Here is a 22,019-nt window from a genome sequence, read left to right as displayed (position 1 = left end):
CCACTGACTATCTCGAACAAGCTGCCCCTACATTCCCCACACTGGGATGGAGCCCGCAACCCATTCCTGACCAGGAATTGAACCATGACCTCCTGTATCATAGGCTGATGCTCAACCACGAGCCATGCCGGCAGCAATAATAGCTATTTTTACGTTGGGCAATCTAGTCAGTTTCAAAGCCTGTTTCTATACTAAAGATGGGGCAGCTTGAAGGATAATTGTTATCAAATTTTTATTTAAATCTTGTTTCTAGTGTCAATAACAAGCAATACTTCTTTGCTTATTCACTCAAGCAACAATTTATTCGTTTATTGGGTACATGATGAATGCTTATTAAACATTGTTAAATAAATATTAGAGTAATAATAAGTAACTTAGGCCCTGGCCAGGTAGCTCAGTTGGTTAGAGCATTGTCCTGATATGGCAAGGTCTTGGGTTTGATCCCCAGTCAGGGCACAACAAGAACCAATGAACAATGAATGCATGAATAAGTGTAACAACAAATCAATCTCTCTCTCTCTCTCTCTCTCTCTCTCTCTCTCTCTCTCTCTCTCCCCCTCTTGCTCTGAAAATCAATAATAAGAAAAGTAACAGGGGAAATTAAGACTTTTATGGGAGCTATGCCCTCAGTGACATCTCTGGGTGAGTGAAAAGCCCAGTGCCTTGGGCCATGATATCAGGCTGGATTCTGAAGGTACTTCCACCCGCCTCGCCTGTGGAGAATGCAGCCAAGGATACAGAGCATTTCTTCAAGTCTTCTAACCGCTGACCTGCTTGCAGCAGTTGACTGCCTCAGGCCTCATGGAAGAGATCACGTTCACAGAGCTCAGTGTTCCTCACTTTCCTTTCTCCACCTCTGGACTCATCTTCCACAGGTTTAGCCTCACCTCCTTCCCTGACGTCTCTTCCCTCCTGTGCCCAGGCAGAGGGGAGCACCGCACAGTCCTGTGAATTTCCATCCCTGTCAGATCACGCAGTATCGGAGCTCACCTGGCCGTAGGTGTACCTTCTACAAAGACTGGACCTATCTATGCCGTATTCTCCTCTGTATGTGCACCACCGGAAACCTCTCTGACATTTGGTAGGTGCTCAGGAAATGTGATCAATGGGCTCTTGAGTCACCTGGACCTTCCCTTCATTCCCCTCTTCAAAAATAATCCTTCCCAAACACATTATGTAAATCTCTGCTTCTTCACACTAGACGCTTTCCTCATCTCCAACCCATCAGCCAGTCCTGTGGGTCCAACCTCCATAAAATATTTCCTGAACCTGTCCTCCTTCATTGCCCCATAGCTCCCACCCTCACCCAGACAGAAGTGCCTTTCACTGGCCTGTTACTGCTGCAGTGTCCTGATTTCAGCTCCCTGCTCCCCCCTCTTGCTTTATCCCAATCTATTTTCCACACAGCCTTGGTGATATATTTCTAAGTGAACTCATTGGGGTGACATTGGTTAATAAAATTATACAGGTTTCAGGTATACAAGTCTACAATACACCATCTGTATATTGTATCTCGTGTTTACCACCCCCAGTCAGGTCTCCTTCCTTCACCGTTTAGCCCTCCTTTACCTTCCACCAACCTCCATCGCCTGGTGGTATTTTTTAATGTAAACGAGAGCATCCCTACCCTGCATTTTCATATGGTTTCCCAACGAGCTCAGAAAATGCTCCCAATTCCCTGTTCTGGTCTACAAGGACCTCATCTGAGTCCTGCCCACTCCCCCTCCTTTAGCTCATAACACTCCTTGTCACTCCTTCTATCACAGCCACAGTGGTCCTGGAATTCTGGGATCAACTAAAGTCTTCCCCACCCCAGGACTGTGCTTGTCTCTCTGAAGCGCTCCTCCCCTCATTTGGTTAGGGGCAGAAATAGAAAATCGGGGACCAGCGATAATGATCAGAAATATGAATCGAATCATACTTTGTTAACCTTCGTTGTTTTGTTCTGATTAAAGAGGGCACATTCTGGCGTAACCGGTTTGGCTCAGTGGATACAGCGTCGGCCTGCGGACTGAAAGGTCCCAGGTTCGATTCCGGTCAAGGGCATGTACCTGGGTTGCAGGCACATCCCCAGTGGAGAGTGTGCAGGAGGCAGCTGATCGATGTTTCTTTCTCATCGATGTTTCTAACTCTCTATCCCTCTCCCTTCCTCTCTGTAAAAAATCAATAAAATATATATATATATATATATATATATAAAAAAAAGAGGGCACATTCTGACCTGGGAGCTCACCTGGAAGTGTGGCCCATCCTCTACATCAGCGGTTCTCAACCTGTGGGTCGCGACCCCTTTGGAGGTCGAACAACCCTTTCACAGGGGTCGCCTAAGACCTTCGGAAAACACACATATAATTACATATTGTTTTTGTGATTCATCACTATGCTTTCATTATGTTCAATTTGTAACAATGAAAATACATCCTGCATATCAGATATTTACATTATGATTCATAACAGTAGCAACATTACAGTTACGAAGTAGCAACGAAAATAATGTTATGGTTGGGGGTCCCCACAACATGAGGAACTGTATTAAAGGGTCGCGGCATCAGGAAGGGTGAGAACCACTGCTATACATCCAGGAGTTGTCTATTCTCATGGAAAGATTAACAACCTTGTTGCGGAAACCAGAGTCTCCAGCCCTTTGCAAACCCCCAGCTCACATACCCATTTTGCATACCCATTCTTATCCCTTTCGCCTCCTTCCGCATGTAATCTTTGTCCTTCTGCCCAGTGTAAGCAGCTGGTTTATGGTGGGCGCAGAGCAGGTTTTTGTGGATGAGCTGCTGCTCTCCCACGCTGCCCGTAGGATTGGAACAAGTACTCATACATGGTTCAACCTGTCTCTGCTGAATTAGTTGTGACAGGCGGCCCGGACCCACTGATTGTCCAGTTACAGTTTTACACAGCTGGATCCTTCTTCTTCTTCGTGTCTCCAAGGAAATGTCTTTCCTCAAAGACCACCCCGCCACCCCCACCCTCCCACCCACACACACCCTGTCCTCTATCACCGGATCTGGCTTATGTTCTTCGTAATACTTATTACAGCTATGATTACTTTATTTCTTCACTTGCTGACTTGTTTATTGTTTGTCTTCCCTGTTAGAATATAATCTTCAGGCCCGGCTGACGTGGCTCAGTGGTTGAGCGTCAACCTATGAACCAGGAGGTCACGGTTCAATTCCCGGTCAGGGCACAGGCCTGGATTGTGGGCTCAATCTCTAGTGTGGGGTGTGCAGGAGGCAGCCGATCAATGATTCTCTCTTATCATTGATTTTCTCTCTCCCTTCCTCTCTGAAATCAATAACAATATATTTTTTAAAAAGAGAATATAAGCACCAGGAGAGCAGGAACCATGTATATTGTGCTCCCCATTGCACCCCAGCGCCTGTACAGTCCCTCGAGCAAAGAATGCACCAAACAAATGCTCACAAGTGAATAGCATATGAGTGACCCCATCTTTAATGCAAACTGCCTCGCTTTTCTGATTCCTTCCTTTCAACTTGCAAAATGGTGGCAGACGCCTGGTGAGAGCCAGTCTCCCCCAGCCTTGTCTGCCCTGCACCTGCTGCCCTGGTTCTTCCCTTACACGACCAAAGGGGAGCTGTTTGTCCAGGCTTCGTCACCTCCAACTCTGAAGCAGGTCTCGGCAGTATCATCAATAACCTCTTTATTGTTAAACCCAAGGGCACAGGCTCCCCTTTGCCGTCTCCTTGACCTTCCCACAGCCACGTTCCTCAATTGTGTTCTGCACAGCACTAGCCCCTTGTGCTGCTCTGGTGGAAACTGTGTTCCTGTTTTGCTTATTAGATACTTGTGTAGCGCCCTGTGCTTCAGCGCTGTAGCCCTTAGCATGATTGCAGCTAATTGATTTGCTTAAGTAGTTAACACTTGATTTTCCTGAGAAATGTAAGCTCTTGAGGGCAGGAACCCTGTCTGTTTTGTTACTGAATAGCCCCATAATTCCAGCACATAAAAGATATTTAATACAGCGGGGCCTTGACTTACGAGTTTAATTTGTTCCATGACAGGGCTCGTAACTCAAATTACTCCTATGTCAAATCACTGTGACATTCACTGCGCCAACTAGCAGTGGGGTATCTGAAGCTGGCTCGTACATAACCTGAATTTTAACTCACAACTCAAAGCAAAAAATCGGCCGAGAGACGGCTCATATCTCGAAAAAACTTGTTAGTTGGGACACTCATAAGTCAAGGCCCCACTGTATTTGTTGAACTGAATGAATGAATGAATATTTCCCTCTGGGAAATTCACAATGTGAATATCTTATCTAATAAGGAGGGAATATGCTAATTGACTGCCATGGCCTCAAAGATGGGCGCCTACAGCCACAAGATGGCGGTGCCCAGTCCCCTCAGCCCTGCTGGGGAAGCAGGTGCGCGGCAAGGCCCGGCAGCTCCATGCGCCTGCCCCTGGAGTCCCCCAGTCCCCTCAGCCCCCCAGCTGTCCAGGGCCAGCCCGAGGCTCAGGCAAGCCTCAGATGTTGGCTGCCCAGCTGCCCAGGGCCACCTGAGGCTCAGGTAACCAGAGCTGGCTGAGGCTTGCGCTGCCGGAAGTGGCAGCAGCAGAGGTGTGATGGGGCGTCGCCTTCCCCTGATCACCAGGTCTCCTCCCACCCCCGAGGGCTCCTGGACTGTGAGAGGGGGCAGGCCGGGCTGAGGGACCCCTCCAGTGCATGAATTTTCATGTACCGGCCTCTAGTATCCTATCTAATAAAAGAGAAACATGGTAATTAGCCGTACCTCCGCTACCCTTCCCATGGGCTAATCAGGGCGATATGCAAATTAACTGCCAGCCAAGATCGCGGCCGGCAGCCAGGCAGCTTGAAGAGAACATGAGGCTTGCTTGCTTCAGTGACAGAGGACTCCAACATTCCCCGCCTGCCACTGCTGGCCTCTGAGCTTGCAGTTTGAAACATTGTTACAAATATAGAAGCTAAACAAAACCCCAGAAAACTGCTTTCAGCCAGCCGGGATCTCAGAGCTGGAGTTGAAACAGTGTTTCGATTATAGAACCCAAACAAACCAGATACCTGCTTTCAGCAGCCGAGGCCTAAGAGCTGGAGCCAAGCCTCAGAGCTAAAGCTGACCCAGAATAAAAAAAGAAAAAGAAAAAAAGGACAGGTTGGGAGCTTCAGTCACCCGCCAGCCTGAAAACAGCCCTCAGCCCCTCACCCAGACTGGCCAGGCACCCCAGTGGGGACCCCCACCCTGAAGGGGGTGTGACCAGCTGCAAACAGCCATCATCCCCTAACCCAGGCTGGCCAGGCACCCAAGCGGGACCCCCACCCTGATCCAGGACACCCTTCAGGGCAAACCAGCCGGCCCCCACCCGTGCACCAGGCCTCTATCCTATATAGTAAAAGGGTAATATGCCTCCCGGCACTGGGATCAGCATGGCAGGGGGCAGCGCCCAAACCCCCTGATCGCCCTGCGGCTCTGTGTGTGACAAGGGGTGGGGACACAACCTCCCTATCCGCCCTACTCTGTTCATGACAGGGGAAGGCGCCCCAACCCCCTGATCAGCCCTGCTCTGTGGCTGATAGGGGGGAGCTCCGCAACCCCCTGATTGCCCTGCGGCTCTGTGTGTGACAGAGTGCAGCGCCCCAACCCCCACCACAGGCCCTGCTCTGTGTGTGACAGGGTAGAGCCATAACCTCCCCATTGGCCCTGCCCTGAGTGTGACAGTGGCGGCGCCCCAACCCCCTGATCGGCCCTGCTCTGTGGGTGATAGAGGGCGGCGCCCCAACCCCCCCGTTCCCCCACAGGCCCTGCTCTGTGTGTGACGGGGTAGAGCCATAACCTCCCCATTGGCCCTGCTCTGTGTGTGACAGGGGGGAGTGCCCCAACTCCCCTATTGGCCCTACTCTGTGAGTGACGGGGGGAGCTCCCCAACCCCCTGATCGACCCTGCTCTGTGCGTGACAGGGTATGGAGCCCCAACCCCCCTGATGGGCCTTGCTCTGTGAGTGACGGGGGTGGCGCTGCAACCTCCCCGTCGACCCTGCCTTGAGTGTGACAGGGGGCGGTGCCCCAACCCCCAATCGGCCCTACCCTGAGCGTGACTGGGGTGGCATCGCAACCTCCCGATCCGCCTGCTCTGTGCATGACAGGGGCGGCGCCCCAACTCCCCTATCAGCCCTGCTCTGAGCCTGACAGGGGCTGCACCTAGGGATTGGGCCTGCCCTCTGCCACCCGGGAGCAGGCCTAAGCCAGCAGGTTGTTATCTCCTGAGGGGTCCCAGACTGCGAGAGGGCACAGGCCGGGCTGAGGGACCGCCCCCCCGAGTGCACAGATTTTTGTGCACCGGGCCTCTAGTTATGTATAAAATCCTACACGAAATAAATTCTTTTGTTAATCATCACTCAAGAATATTTTTTCCATTGATTTTTCAGAGAGTGAAAGTGAAGGGGAGAGAGAGAGAGAGAGAGAGAGAGAGAGAGAGAGAGAGAGACTGATGTGAAAGAGGCACATGGATTGGATGCCTCCTGTACACATTCCCACCAGGGCTGGGGATCAAACCTACAACCAGGTATGTGCCCTTGACCAAAAATTAAACCTTCTACCCTTCAGTGTGTGAGCTCAGTGTCTAACCACTGAGAACACCAGCCAGGGCCTACACAAAAGAAATTTTTTATTTTTTAAATTATTTTTTAAAAGTCTTTATTATTGAGAGTATTACATATGTCACCCCTTTTGACCCCATTGCCCCCTCCACCTCGTTCCCCCTCTGCCCCAGGTTTTCACCACCCTATTGCTTGTGTCCATAGGTAATGCATATATGTATTGAAATTCTTTGGTTAATTTCTTCCCATCTCCCCCCCCCCCCCCTTCCCTCTGAGATTCATCAGTCTGTTCCATGTTTCCATGCCTTTGGTTCTATTTTATTCATTAGTTTATTTTTTATTTTGAGAGAGAGAGAAGCATTGATATGAGAGAGACACATCAATTGGTTGCCTTCCACATGTGCCCCAACTGGGGCTGGGGATCAAACTACAACCCTTTGGTGTGCTGGCTGATGCTCTGACCACTAAGCAACACCAGCCAGGGCTCATCAGTTTATTTTGTTCAGTAGATATCTTGTTTGTTTATTTTTATTTTTAAGTTCAATTGTCAATAGACAAGTATTCATTGCCATCTTGGTTTGGTAGTGATGAACTCCTTTAGTTTTTTCTTGTCTGTGAAGCTGTTTATCTGACCTTCAATTCTAAATGATAGCTTTGTTGGGTAGAGTAATCTTGGTTGTAGGTCCTTGTTATTCATCACTTTGAATATTTCTTGTCACTCCTTTCTGACCTGCAAAGTTTCTGTTGAGAAATCAGCTGACAGTCATATGGGTGCTCCCTTGTAGGTAACTAACTGCTTTTCTTTTTGTTGCTTTTAAGATTCTTTCTTTGTCTTTAATGCTTGGCATTTTAATTATCATGTGTCTTGGTGTGGTCCTCTTTGGTTTCTCTTGTTTGGGACTCCCTGTGCTTTCTGGACTCACTAATAAACTCATTTTCAGTTTAAACTCGATGGTGGCTCGTCTTTGAATTCTTTTCTGCACGAAGCCAAGAACCGACACTGGGTCACAGACTCACAGACTCTCGGGCCCCTGACCCTCAGAATGTCTGTGTCATTAGAAAACCACCAAACACCCTGAGAAATTGTATAAAACAAACATTAGAACAGGTACTCTCCAGTATTTGATATTGTTGAGTGTTCACTATTTCTCTATATTTTCCTTCCTTGGCTCCCACTTTTCCTGGTTCTTTTTCTTCTATTGAAGATTATCTCACCCATAATCATGGGGTCACCAGCCATTTGTGTGTCGACAACCACCAAGTCACAAAGCCCTCAGGCCTATGACACCATCTAGTGACTAGGTACATCTCTTCTTGCTGTCTCATTATCCCTTCATTCTGTGTCCAACGCCCCCAAGCCAACCCCTCTTCCCTTACTGTATTGTGTATTTTAGTTAATGGTATTACCAAGCATCTAAGCCCAAAACCAAGAGATCTTAGCCTTGATTGCTATCATTATCTTACCACTCTGAATTAAATTGACCATTTCAGAAATATTATTTACAACTTAGCTCTTTTGTCTATACCCACTGTCACTTTCTTGATGTACACATTTTTGAAATCTATTCCCTGCATTATTGCAACAGCCCTCAGAATGTTCTTCATATACCAGTCTTCTCCCCATCCAATATATCCTTCATACTGCTATTAGGACTGGCTTCTTAAAACAAATTTGTTGGCCTAGCAGGTTTGGCTCAGTGGATAGAGCATCGGCCTGTGGACCAAAGGGTCCCGGGTTTTATTCCGGTCAAGGGCACGTACCTTGGCTGCAGGAGCCTCCCTTGCCTGGGCCCTAGTTGGGGCATGTGCAGGTGGCAACCAATCCATGTGTTTCTCTCACATCAATATTTCTCTCTGTATTTTCTTCTCTCTTCCACTCTCCCTAAAAGTCAGTGGGGAAACATCCTCCGGTGAGGATTAACAAACAATTGTTCATGTCACTCACTCCCCAGTTTGAAGGTCCTGCTGCTTCCTGTTTTCTTAGGATACAATTCAAGCTCCATAGATCCGTATACAAGGTGCCTTCCCGCAACCTCTCCCCCCGAGCTCCTGCCTCCCCTCGCTCTTCATACCCATCCTCTCTCTCCCCCCTTTATGCCTCCCTCTACAGAATGTTAGTCCAGTGTAATCAACATTAACTGGGTACCAAACTCACAGAAGAAGAGATTAGATTTGTGGTTACCAGAGACGGGGTGTGGGGACATGCCTCCTGGGCATTGTTTTTATCAGCTCAGGCTGCTGTAATAAAATACCAGAGACAGGGGCTCATCAACAGAACTCTAGTTCTCACGTTTATGGGAACTGAAAGTCTGAGATCAGGTGCCGGCGTGGCCAGGTGCTGGGGCCTTTTTGGGTTGCAGACGATTGTTTCCTCACATGGCGGAAAAGAAAGCTATCTAGCTCCCTCAGATCTTCTTATAGGAACATGAATCCCACCAGGCCGGCTGGCTCGGTGGTTGAGCATTGACCTATGAACCAGAAGGCCACAGGTTCGAGTCCTGGTCAGGGCACATGCCCAGTTTACAGTGTGGGGTGTGCAGGGGGCAGCTGATCACTGATTCTCTCTCATCACTGATGTTTCTATTTCTCTCTCCCTTTCCCTCCCTCTCTGAAACCAATAAAAACATATTTAAACAAACAAAAAGAACATTAATCCCATTCATAAGGGATTCTGTCTAATTACCTTCCCAAAGCCTCCAAATGCCATTACGTTGGGAGTAAAGTTTCAACATGTGATTTCGGGGGGACCACAAAGGTTCAGTCTATTGTAAGCACCCATCTGGCGGCACGGGAATGGCGTTAGGGGTGCGGTCAGAAATGACGGTAGAAAAGGTGTCTTCTTCATAGAGATGACAGTTACAGTGACGGGGGCAGACATGCTCTCCCAGGAAGGTAGGTGTAGCTGAGGCAGGCGGAGCAAGGATGAACAGTGAACGCAAGAAAGAGCACGTGTAGGAGGCAGGTAGAGGAAGAAGATATGGCAAAGAATGCCAAGAGGAAGAGACAGGCCGAGGATAACAGGGAGAAAGTGGGGTCCAGCACCGAAGGGGGGGGATTGCAAGGAAAAGCTATGTCAAGTGTCACAGCAGCCCAAGAAGATGAGACTGAAAACTGATCTTGGACGTTTTCAGGCAACTACAAGGTCACCGATAACTTGGCCAGAGCAGTCTCAGTAGCATGTAGGCAGACGATAGTTTTTAGTGGGTTAGTACTCATGTTTATCGAATGCTTATTATGTGCCAGGCATGTGCTCAGTGTTTTACGTGAATTATGTCATGTAATCCTCTCAGAAACCCTCTAAAGGGAGGCAGACACAATTATCTTTTAAAATATATATATATATTTATTGATTTCAGAGAGGGAGAGATAGAAACATCACTGATGAGAGAGAATCAGTGATTGGCTACCTCCTGCACGCCCTCTCACTGGGATCAAACCCAAAACCTGGGCAGGCATGTTCCTTGACTGGGAATCCAGCCTTGACCTCCTGGTTCACAGGTGAACACTCAACCACTGAGCCACACCAGCCAGGCTATCTCCTTCTTCTCCTCCTCCTTCTCCTTCCTCTTCCTATTCCTCTTCTTCTTCCTCCTCTTCCTCTTCCTCCTCCTCCTCCTCTTCTTCCTCTCCTTCATCAAATCATCACTGGAGGATATTTGCACTGATTTTTTAGAGAGAGAGAAACGGAGAAAGAGAGGAAGAGAGAGAGAGAGAGAAACATGGATCAGCTGCCTCCCGTTCATGCCCCATCCAGGGATCAAACCCACAACCTGGTGTAGTGAACGATACTCAAACAACTGAGCCACCTGGCCAGGCCCAACTTGTACTTCTTTTTAACAATTTCCCCAGTTTATTTTGAAATCTTCTCTGACATGTAGCTATATGAATCTTAGATTAGTTATCTGAAAGAACACAGAAATTACCTATACATTAAGCACTGAAGAATACGTATCACCACATCAATATTTAGGCATTTCAACATAAAAATTTCCAACTCTTACCAACCACAGATAAAGCAGCTAACGAGTCCTTCTTTCTGGATATAATTGTGGCTCAAATAGAACATATAAGCTGGCTTCCTTATGCTACAAGCTAGACACAAACTAGGAAGGACTGTTATTCCATCAGCCTTTCTCTTTCCTACAAAAACACGGTGTGAATGGACACACTCCTGGGCTGTGAGCCCCACGGGAGGGCCTCTGTCACCTGGGCAGGGAGCCCGGGGCAGGGAGCTCGTCCTCACTCGCCCAGACTCGGGGAAGAGGGAGGGCAGGTGGCTTAAGAGGCTCCCATGCGGACAGAGGGATTAGGTTCTACTTGGTTGTTCTACGATTTCGTCTGTAACTGCAGCAAAGCAGGAGGCCTCACTGGCGTAAGAACACTTCATGTGCCCCATAAACTGTCGAGTCAGATATTTATTTTTTTGCCAAACACAACCACGGATTCCCATCCACAATTATTTCTAAGGTAAGAAACAGCAGGTGGACGCAAGTACCAGCACTGGCCTTGAGCGACGGAGTGACCCTGGGCTGGGGCGGCCGGCTGGTGAGCCTTCTCCCGGCAGCCCCTCGGACACTGCCGGGCACGGCCTCAGCGTCACACTCATCCCGGTAACAGGTCTTCAGTAATGAGCTGCTTCTGGGGGTCATAGCTCCAAGGAGTTCAAGTGTAGCTTTGCTGTTACTGACGATGACTTTTTCTAGTCCAGTCTCTCAGGTTGCTCTCATCCATACACAGCATCTCACCGATGTGACAGGCCTCCTTAGGAACCTGCAGGGCAGCGTGACTCATGGGAACACCATGCTTCTCCGTGCAGTTCCGCCCTCGATAAGCAGGAGGGCTTCCTACTTCGGACGTGTGGGTCGCTGCACCGTCTATCCCCACTTACCGGAAACGTTTGATCAGTTACAAGCTTTCTGAAAACTGCCTCAGCAATAGGTGGTCAGATGTTACCCAGACACACGAACAGCACCTACTTCCATGCCTGCTCAGCCATCTTTGCACATAAACACCAAAACATGTATTTTTTTATTGATTTCAGAGAGGAAGGGAGAGGGAGAGAGATAGAAACATCAATGATGAGAGATAATCATTGTTCGGCTGCCTCCTGCACACCCCCCACGGGGGATTGAGACTGCAACCCATGAATGGGTCCTAACCAGGAATCAAACCATGACCTCCTGGTTCATAGGTCAATGCTCAACCCCTGAGCCTAGGTCAGTGTTCAACCACTGAGCTACACCGGCTGGGCCCACTAAATTAAAACTTTATAGGATAAAGAACACTCTCCAGAACACATGACCCGACAGAGTAGGCCTACGTTACATGCAATGAAGTTGAACTTGGCAGTCGTTTAACATGGAATGTCAAACAAATTAGTATTTCTCATTATACAAAGCTGTTTCTGTAGATGGCATGCAAGAAGAAAGGCACGATACTCACATTTTCACTAATCATCTGTGGTGAGTTTTAAAAAGGCATCTGAGGAGGCTGGAAGATTTCTTTAACTATATTTCAAATAAATTAGTTATAGATGTACTACTGAATTGCTTTCAATATCAAATAAAGTCTTAGTGCAAACATCAAGGTTGCTGGTCACTCCAACAGACTGTCACACTCATTAACAGAATACAAGTTCTGAATTAATGTGCATTAAGTAGGACAAAAGCAAAAATACCAGTTACTGCAAAATTCATTTAGGCACACTTAGTAGTCCATTCTAAGTGTTTCTTCTCATGTTAATTACTAAAGCCTGTTTACAGTACTAAAATTCTATCATTCAGGCATCAATGCTTACATTTCAGGGAAAAAAATCATTTATTTCGGTAATAGCATTACTGCTATATTCTAAAAAGGAAAAAAGAAAAAATAATAATTAACAAAACGCCCTGACTGGTTTAGCTCGGTGGATAGAGCATCAGCCTGCGGACTGAAAGGTCCCAGGTTCGATTCCGGCCAAGGGCATGTACCTTGCTTGCGGGCGCATCCCCAGTAGGGAGGTGTGCAAGAGGCAGCTGATCGATGTTTCTCTCTCATCGATGTTTCTGGCTCTCTATCCCTCTCTCTTCCTCTCTGTAAAAAATCAATAAAATATATTTTTTTAAAAAAAAATAATTAACAAAACGAGTGTCCATAATAGGATACACAGGGAAAAACATTTTAGGAAAAAAAATGTGCTTTTCTTGAACAGCAGGAATTATAATGTAAATACCATGATTGGCCAACACCACAAAATCTGTGAGGCAGGTACGAATTTGAACACTGTGGGTACATTATTTTCAATTCTGTTTGTAAGTTTCTTCTGTATCTGTTTATACCAATACATGACAAATAAAACACATTCTTACACACACACATACAAGCGATTGTTAAATATTGAGCATGGCTGGCTTCCCTGACTCAACTTAGAAAATGTTAACTGACATCCCAACTGTTTTTTAAAAATGTTTACAGAAATCATAAATGAATGTGAATAGTAGTTGAAGAATGATGGGAAAGTGATGGCAATACAATGTGAGTGGATGTAAGAAAGAATGTACCCAGAACCTGGCTGAGATCTGCAGATGCATGGGAAGTCTTTTCCTGTGGGCCTGGTCTGAGCCTAACAAACGCTCATAAAACATACAGTAGCACAGTCCGCTGACACCTAGAGGGTCAGGCCGAGAAAAGTGCACATTTTAACAATGGAATGTTTCAGCAGGGACGTAAGGACAATCCTCCATCTATCCTATCTAATAAAAGAGAAACATGGTAATTAGCCGTAACTTCGCTACCCTTCCCATTGGCTAATCAGTGAGATATGCAAATTAACTGCCAACTAAGATGGCGGCCGACAGCCAGGCAGCTGACGCAAACATGGATTCTTGCTTGCTCCAGTGACGGAGGAAGCCAGGTTCCCTGCTTGCCTGCTGGGCTCTGAGCTGCTCTCTAAGAAACATTGTTACAAATATAGAAGCTAAACAAAACCCCAGAAACCTGCTTTCAGTCAGCCGGGATCTCAGAGCTGGAGTCGCAACAAAGTTTCAAATACAGAAGGTAAACAAAGTCCAGAAACCTGCTTTCAGCAGCCGAGGTCTCAGAGCTGGAGCTGAGCCTCAGAGCTAAAGACGGCTCTCAGCTCCAGTGACAGCCATAGAAGGTAAATAAATCCCAGAATAAAAAAGAAAAAAGAAATAAAAGAGAGGTTGGGAGCTTCAGTCACCTGCCAGCCTGAAAACGGCCCTCAGCCCCTCACCCAGACTGGCCAGGCACCCCAGTGGGGACCCCCACCCTGAAGGGGGTGTGACTAGCTGCAAACAGCCATCATCCCCTCACCCAGGCTGGCCAGGCACCCAAGCGGGACCCCCACCCTGATCCAGGAACACCCCTTAGGGCAAACCAGCCAGCTCCCACACGTGCACCAGGCTTCTATCCTATATAGTAAAAGGGTAATATGCCTCCCAGCACTGGGATCAGCAGAGCCACAAGGCCTCCCGGCCTGGGATCAGCAGAGCCACAAGGCCTCCTGAACCCGGGATCAGTGGAGCTGCGAGGCCTCCTGGCCTGTGATCAGTGGAGCCACAAGGCCTCCTGGCACCGGGATCAGTGGAGCCGTGAGGCCTCCCGGCACCGGGATCAGTGAAGCAGCGAGGCCTCCCAGCACTGGGATCAGTGGAGCCGCAAGGTCTCCTGGCCCCTGGAGCAGCGTGACAGGGGGCAGCGCCCAAACCCCCTGATCGCCCTGCGGCTCTGTGTGTGACAGAGGGCGGGGTCACAACTTCCCTATCCTTCCTGCTCTGTGGCTGATAGCGGGGAGCTCCCCAACCCCCTGATCAGCCCTGCTCTGTGTGTGACAGGGTGGAGCCGCAACCTCCCCATCGGACCTGCCTTGAGTGTGACAGGGGGTGGCGCCCCAACCCCCCAATCGGCCCTACCCTGAGCGTGACTTAGGGTGGCATCACAACTTCCTGATCCGCCCTGCTCTGTGCATGGCAGGGGGATCTCCCCAACCCCCTGATCGGCCCTGCTCTGTGGGTGACAGGGGGGAGCTCCCCAACCCCTTGATCGACCCTACTCTGTGTGTGACAGGGTACGGAGCCCCAACCCCCCTGATGGGCCCTGCTCTGTGCGTGACAGGGGGCAGCACCCCAACCCCCTCATCGGCCGACTCTGTATGTGACAGGGGTGGTGCCACAACCCCCTGATCTGCCCTGCTCTGTGCATGACAGGGGGTGGTGCCCCAACTCCCCAATCGGCCCTGCTCTGAGCCCAACCAGGGGCTGCACCTAGGGATTGGGCCTGCCCTCTGCCACCCGGGAGCAGGCCTAAGCCAGCAGGGCGTTATCTCCCGAGGGGTCCCAGACTGCGAGAGGGCACAGGCCGGGCTGAGGGACCCCCTTCCCCCCCGAGTGCACAAATTTTTGTGCACTGGGCCTCTAGTTTCTTGATAAAAAGAGAAAGAAAGAAAGAAAAAAGAAAGAAAGAAAGAAAGAAAGAGAGAGAGAGAGAGAGAGAGAGAGAGAGAGAGAGAGAGAGAGAAAGAAAGAAAGAAAGAAAGAAAGAAAGAAAGAAAGAAAGAAAGAAAGAAAGAAAGAAAGAAAGAAAGAAAGAAAGAAAGAAAGTATTTTTTTCCTGGACAAAGTTATTTCAGTTTCTTGGTAAAACAAAAGTATTTAGCCAAAATATCACCTGCTCTTTCTCATACACAAAACTATTCCTAGGGAAATGGGGTCGGGGGAGAGAAAAGCCCTTTCCTATGTGTCACCTGATGCGACTTTTATTGGAACTGCAGTCCTCTGAATCAGCTACATTACACACCAGCGCCTGCCTCCCTTCCCCCTCCCGCTCCGCCCGCCTATCCAAGCCCCCGTGGCCCCGGGAATTCTAACAGCTTAGTGTTTCCTAAGCCTCAGGACCCAGGTGCTGAGTGCCACCTCCACAAGGTGACACCTGAGGTGCACTTTCGACAGCACCTTCTTCTTCTCCACGGCTGAGTGCAATCCTGATGCTCTCCAGCCCGGACGTAGCTCTCGGGGTCATCGGGCCAGCGCGGCTGCGGGCTCTGCTGGCGGCGCCGGCCCCCGGTGGCTGCGGCTGTAGCTGGCTGAGCAGCCGGCTGTTTAGAATTCCGGCCGTGGAAGCTGGAGATGGTGCTCCTGCCTGCCCGGTGGGCTCTGTCCTGCACTGTAACCAGCTCAGTTTGCTCGCTCGCGTGCTTGTTTGCTGTAATTGCACAGGAAGAATTGTTTCTGTCTCCGGGAACCGGCTGGTGCCCGGGAGGAGACTGGGCGAGAGGGCAGCAGTTGGCGAGGGGCAGCCACTGAAAGAAGTGTATTTCGGAGATCCACACTCTTGGGAGGGGCTCAGCGGGCGGTGCTGGCGGTAAGGACCGCGCTTCCCGGTCACACGACCCTTAGCACCTTGGCGAAGGCGTAGGAGAGATCGATGTTCAAACAAGAGGCACCGAGGACCTGCCAGCAGGAGCGCGGTGACGGTGGCTCTCTCCGAGGGACCGAGAGGAAGCCGTCCGCCGGATGCATCTCTTCTGAAGCGTGGACGGCGCTCACGGCGAAGCCATGGGTGTCCCTCTGGCTGGGCAGGAAGGCCGCTGGAGGACGGCGGGCAGCCAAGGGTGCTGCTGACGGAGGCCCCGGCAAGGCCCTCGCACGCGCACCCTGCGTGCTCCTCTGCCACACGTGAGCGCCTTTCTTCCCACCTGCCTCGGGCGCCTCCACGTTCACACCAGCCGCTTGGGCAGCTCAGTTCCTCCTCCCCCCTGTCCAGCTTCTCTTCTCTCGCATCACGTAGACCGCGTGAGCAGGTACAAGATGTGGGGCCGGACAGAGGGCGAGCTGCAGGGCCCAGAGCGCACAGGGGCGGTGGGGAAGGGCTTGTCACCGCAGGCGCCTCACAGCCGGGCTGCTGGGTGTGTCACCGCGAGGCACTGTCAGCCCCCAGGCTGCCTCCCCGGTTCCCAGCAGCCGGTCGGAAGGCGGGAAGCACTGACGGGGGCGGGGGGGGGGGGGGGGGCAGGCCCGAACCTTGTCCGGGAGCCTGCCTAAGGCACTGCAGGCACCCGCCTGGCCTGCGCGTCCTTCTTTCTCTTAAAAGAAGCGAAGTAGGCGGCCAACTGACTGGACTCCGTAGAAGGTGGAGCAAAATGAAAGGCGAGCTCGGGCCCTTGGACGTGCCTGTGTCCACAGTTTAAGTCTGCGGCGGTTCGGTCCTTTCCTCGCTCCTTCGCCCGCATGAGAGGAAAGAGCTGGCACCTCGCAAAAGCTCCCAGTTTGTACTTCTCCACCCTGTGCCTTTTCCCCTCGTCTTCCACCCCACAGCCACCTGGCAGCCAACAGCGTGCTTTCTGTGTCTATGAGTCTTCTGTTTTGTCTGTCTGTTTATTTTGTTCTTTAGATTCCAACGTAAGTGAGATCATATGGTATTTGTCTCTGTCTGACTTATTTCTGATAGATCCTCCCTCCCCCCGACTGGTGGGCGGAGTATGACGTCACCTGCAGCCCGGAAATACCTGAGTGACTAACCAGGTACCTTGTATGGACTAGACATTGGACCACCAATCCACACCTGCCAAATGCCCTAAGCCTTGTCCTATATGGACCATGCAGTGAGCCACCAATCAGCGTGCCGAGTACACTCAGCCCCACCCCTTCCCGTTCCGCCCCTCAAAAGGCGTGCCCACCTGCACGTGCTGCTGTCCTCCCCTTGGAGGCAGCCCGCAGGTCCTTCTCCTCCGATAAAGCCTGTGCTCCTGGTTTTCGGCCTCCGTCTGATCTTTCAGTTTCACTTAGCATCATCCCCTCTAGGTCAATCCACCATGTCGCCAATGGTAAGGTGTGTTTTTTTAATGACTGAGTAACATCCCACTGTCCGCAGGTGCCACCACTGTGATCCACTCGTCTATTGATGGCGCTAAGGTTCCTCCCACGCCTTGGCGATTGTAAATATACTGCAGTGAACATGGGGATGCATCTCCCCCCTCCCTCCACTCTCTCTAGGGGATGCATCTCTCCCCTCCCTCCACTCTCTCTAGGGGATGCATCTCCCCCCTCCCTCCACTCTCTCTAGGGGATGCATCTCTCTCCTCCCTCCACTCTCTCTAGGGGATGCATCTCTCCCCTCCCTCCACTCTCTCTAGGGGATGCATCTCCCCCCTCCCTCCACTCTCTCTAGGGGATGCATCTCTCCCCTCCCTCCACTCTCTCTAGGGGATGCATCTCCCCCCTCCCTCCACTCTCTCTAGGGGATGCATCTCTCCTCTCCCTCCCACTCTCTCTAGGGGATGCATCTCCCCCCTCCCTCCACTCTCTCTAGGGGATGCATCTCCCCCCTCCCTCCACTCTCTCTAGGGGATGCATCTCTCCCCTCCCTCCACTCTCTCTAGGGGATGCATCTCTCCTCTCCCTCCCACTCTCTCTAGGGGATGCATCTCCCCCCTCCCTCCACTCTCTCTAGGGGATGCATCTCCCCCCTCCCTCCACTCTCTCTAGGGGATGCATCTCCCCCCTCCCTCCACTCTCTCTAGGGGATGCATCTCTCCCCTCCCTCCACTCTCTCTAGGGGATGCATCTCTCCCCTCCCTCCACTCTCTCTAGGGGATGCATCTCCCCCCTCCCTCCACTCTCTCTAGGGGATGCATCTCCCCCCTCCCTCCACTCTCTCTAGGGGATGCATCTCTCCCCTCCCTCCACTCTCTCTAGGGGATGCATCTCTCCCCTCCCTCCACTCTCTCTAGGGGATGCATCTCCCCCCTCCCTCCACTCTCTCTAGGGGATGCATCTCCCCCCTCCCTCCACTCTCTCTAGGGGATGCATCTCCCCCCTCCCTCCACTCTCTCTAGGGGATGCATCTCTCCCCTCCCTCCACTCTCTCTAGGGGATGCATCTCTCCCCTCCCTCCACTCTCTCTAGGGGATGCATCTCCCCCCTCCCTCCACTCTCTCTAGGGGATGCATCTCCCCCCTCCCTCCACTCTCTCTAGGGGATGCATCTCCCCCCTCCCTCCACTCTCTCTAGGGGATGCATCTCCCCCCTCCCTCCACTCTCTCTAGGGGATGCATCTCCCCCCTCCCTCCACTCTCTCTAGGGGATGCATCTCTCCCCTCCCTCCACTCTCTCTAGGGGATGCATCTCTCCCCTCCCTCCACTCTCTCTAGGGGATGCATCTCCCCCCTCCCTCCACTCTCTCTAGGGGATGCATCTCCCCCCTCCCTCCACTCTCTCTAGGGGATGCATCTCTCCCCTCCCTCCACTCTCTCTAGGGGATGCATCTCTCTCCTCCCTCCACTCTCTCTAGGGGATGCATCTCCCCCCTCCCTCCACTCTCTCTAGGGGATGCATCTCTCCCCTCCCTCCACTCTCTCTAGGGGATGCATCTCCCCTCCCTCCACTCTCTCTAGGGGATGCATCTCCCCCCTCCCTCCACTCTCTCTAGGGGATGCATCTCTCTCCTCCCTCCACTCTCTCTAGGGGATGCATCTCCCCTCCCTCCACTCTCTCTAGGGGATGCATCTCCCCCCTCCCTCCACTCTCTCTAGGGGATGCATCTCTCCCCTCCCTCCACTCTCTCTAGGGGATGCATCTCTCTCCTCCCTCCACTCTCTCTAGGGGATGCATCTCCCCCCTCCCTCCACTCTCTCTAGGGGATGCATCTCTCCCCTCCCTCCACTCTCTCTAGGGGATGCATCTCTCCCCTCCCTCCACTCTCTCTAGGGGATGCATCTCTCCCCTCCCTCCCACTCTCTCTAGGGGATGCATCTCTCTCCTCCCTCCACTCTCTCTAGGGGATGCATCTCCCCTCCCTCCAATCTCTCTAGGGGATGCATCTCCCCCCTCCCTCCACTCTCTCTAGGGGATGCATCTCCCCCCTCCCTCCACTCTCTCTAGGGGATGCATCTCTCTCCTCCCTCCACTCTCTCTAGGGGATGCATCTCCCCCCTCCCTCCACTCTCTCTAGGGGATGCATCTCTCTCCTCCCTCCACTCTCTCTAGGGGATGCATCTCCCCCCTCCCTCCACTCTCTCTAGGGGATGCATCTCTCCCCTCCCTCCCACTCTCTCTAGGGGATGCATCTCCCCCCTCCCTCCACTCTCTCTAGGGGATGCATCTCCCCCCTCCCTCCACTCTCTCTAGGGGATGCATCTCTCTCCTCCCTCCACTCTCTCTAGGGGATGCATCTCCCCCCTCCCTCCACTCTCACTAGGGGATGCATCTCTCTCCTCCCTCCACTCTCTCTAGGGGATGCATCTCTCCCCTCCCTCCACTCTCTCTAGGGGATGCATCTCCCCCCTCCCTCCACTCTCTCTAGGGGATGCATCTCTCTCCTCCCTCCACTCTCTCTAGGGGATGCATCTCTCCCCTCCCTCCCACTCTCTCTAGGGGATGCATCTCCCCCCTCCCTCCACTCTCTCTAGGGGATGCATCTCCCCCCTCCCTCCACTCTCTCTAGGGGATGCATCTCTCTCCTCCCTCCACTCTCTCTAGGGGATGCATCTCCCCCCTCCCTCCACTCTCTCTAGGGGATGCATCTCTCTCCTCCCTCCACTCTCTCTAGGGGATGCATCTCTCCCCTCCCTCCACTCTCTCTAGGGGATGCATCTCCCCCCTCCCTCCACTCTCTCTAGGGGATGCATCTCTCTCCTCCCTCCACTCTCTCTAGGGGATGCATCTCTCCCCTCCCTCCCACTCTCTCTAGGGGATGCATCTCCCCCTCCCTCCACTCTCTCTAGGGGATGCATCTCCCCCCTCCCTCCACTCTCTCTAGGGGATGCATCTCTCCCCTCCCTCCCAATCTCTCTAGGGGATGCATCTCTCCTCTCCCTCCCACTCTCTCTAGGGGATGCATCTCCCCCCTCCCGCCACTCTCTCTAGGGGATGCATCTCTCTCCTCCCTCCACTCTCTCTAGGGGATGCATCTCCCCCCTCCCTCCACTCTCTCTAGGGGATGCATCTCTCTCCTCCCTCCACTCTCTCTAGGGGATGCATCTCTCCCCTCCCTCCCACTCTCTCTAGGGGATGCATCTTCCCCCTCCCTCCACTCTCTCTAGGGGATGCATCTCTCTCCTCCCTCCACTCTCTCTAGGGGATGCATCTCCCCCCTCCCTCCACTCTCTCTAGGGGATGCATCTCTCTCCTCCCTCCACTCTCTCTAGGGGATGCATCTCTCCCCCTCCCTCCACTCTCTCTAGGGGATGCATCTCTCTCCTCCCTCCACTCTCTCTAGGAGATGCATCTCCCCCCTCCCTCCACTCTCTCTAGGGGATGCATCTCTCTCCTCCCTCCACTCTCTCTAGGGGATGCATCTCCCCCCTCCCTCCACTCTCTCTAGGGGATGCATCTCTCTCCTCCCTCCACTCTCTCTAGGGATGCATCTCTCCCCTCCCTCCCACTCTCTCTAGGGGATGCATCTCCCCCCTCCCTCCACTCTCTCTAGGGGATGCATCTCTCTCCTCCCTCCACTCTCTCTAGGGGATGCATCTCCCCCCTCCCTCCACTCTCTCTAGGGGATGCATCTCTCTCCTCCCTCCACTCTCTCTAGGGGATGCATCTCTCCCCTCCCTCCACTCTCTCTAGGGGATGCATCTCCCCCCTCCCTCCACTCTCTCTAGGGGATGCATCTCTCTCCTCCCTCCACTCTCTCTAGGGGATGCATCTCTCCCCTCCCTCCCACTCTCTCTAGGGGATGCATCTCCCCCCTCCCTCCACTCTCTCTAGGGGATGCATCTCCCCCCTCCCTCCACTCTCTCTAGGGGATGCATCTCTCTCCTCCCTCCACTCTCTCTAGGGGATGCATCTCCCCCCTCCCTCCACTCTCTCTAGGGGATGCATCTCCCCCCTCCCTCCACTCTCTCTAGGGGATGCATCTCTCCCCTCCCTCCCACTCTCTCTAGGGGATGCATCTCCCCCCTCCCTCCACTCTCTCTAGGGGATGCATCTCTCCCCTCCCTCCCACTCTCTCTAGGGGATGCATCTCTCCCCTCCCTCCCACTCTCTCTAGGGGATGCATCTCTCCCCTCCCTCCCACTCTCTCTAGGGGATGCATCTCCCCCCTCCCTCCACTCTCTCTAGGGGATGCATCTCTCCCCTCCCTCCACTCTCTCTAGGGGATGCATCTCCCCCCTCCCTCCACTCTCTCTAGGGGATGCATCTCTCCCCTCCCTCCCACTCTCTCTAGGGGATGCATCTCTCCCCTCCCTCCCACTCTCTCTAGGGGATGCATCTCCCCCCTCCCTCCACTCTCTCTAGGGGATGCATCTCCCCCCTCCCTCCACTCTCTCTAGGGGATGCATCTCTCCCCTCCCTCCCACTCTCTCTAGGGGATGCATCTCTCCTCTCCCTCCCACTCTCTCTAGGGGATGCATCTCCCCCCTCCCTCCACTCTCTCTAGGGGATGCATCTCTCTCCTCCCTCCACTCTCTCTAGGGGATGCATCTCCCCCCTCCC

The 22,019-nt window shown here is 52.2% G+C and overlaps 1 non-coding gene across 1 annotated transcript; it reads left to right on the top strand.

The window, feature by feature from the left end:
- The first annotated feature begins 378 nt into the window (after window positions 1-378).
- On the top strand, window positions 379-456 carry TRNAI-GAU (transfer RNA isoleucine (anticodon GAU)). The gene has a single exon. It is a non-coding gene; the product is annotated as a tRNA-Ile (tRNA).
- The last annotated feature ends 21,563 nt before the right edge of the window (window positions 457-22,019 follow it).

Source organism: Myotis daubentonii, chromosome 9, assembly GCF_963259705.1.
Source record: "Myotis daubentonii chromosome 9, mMyoDau2.1, whole genome shotgun sequence".
In the NCBI taxonomy this organism is placed as follows: domain Eukaryota; kingdom Metazoa; phylum Chordata; class Mammalia; order Chiroptera; family Vespertilionidae; genus Myotis; species Myotis daubentonii.
Note: the sequence above shows the minus strand (reverse complement) of the source record. Positions and strands in the feature narration are given on the sequence as shown.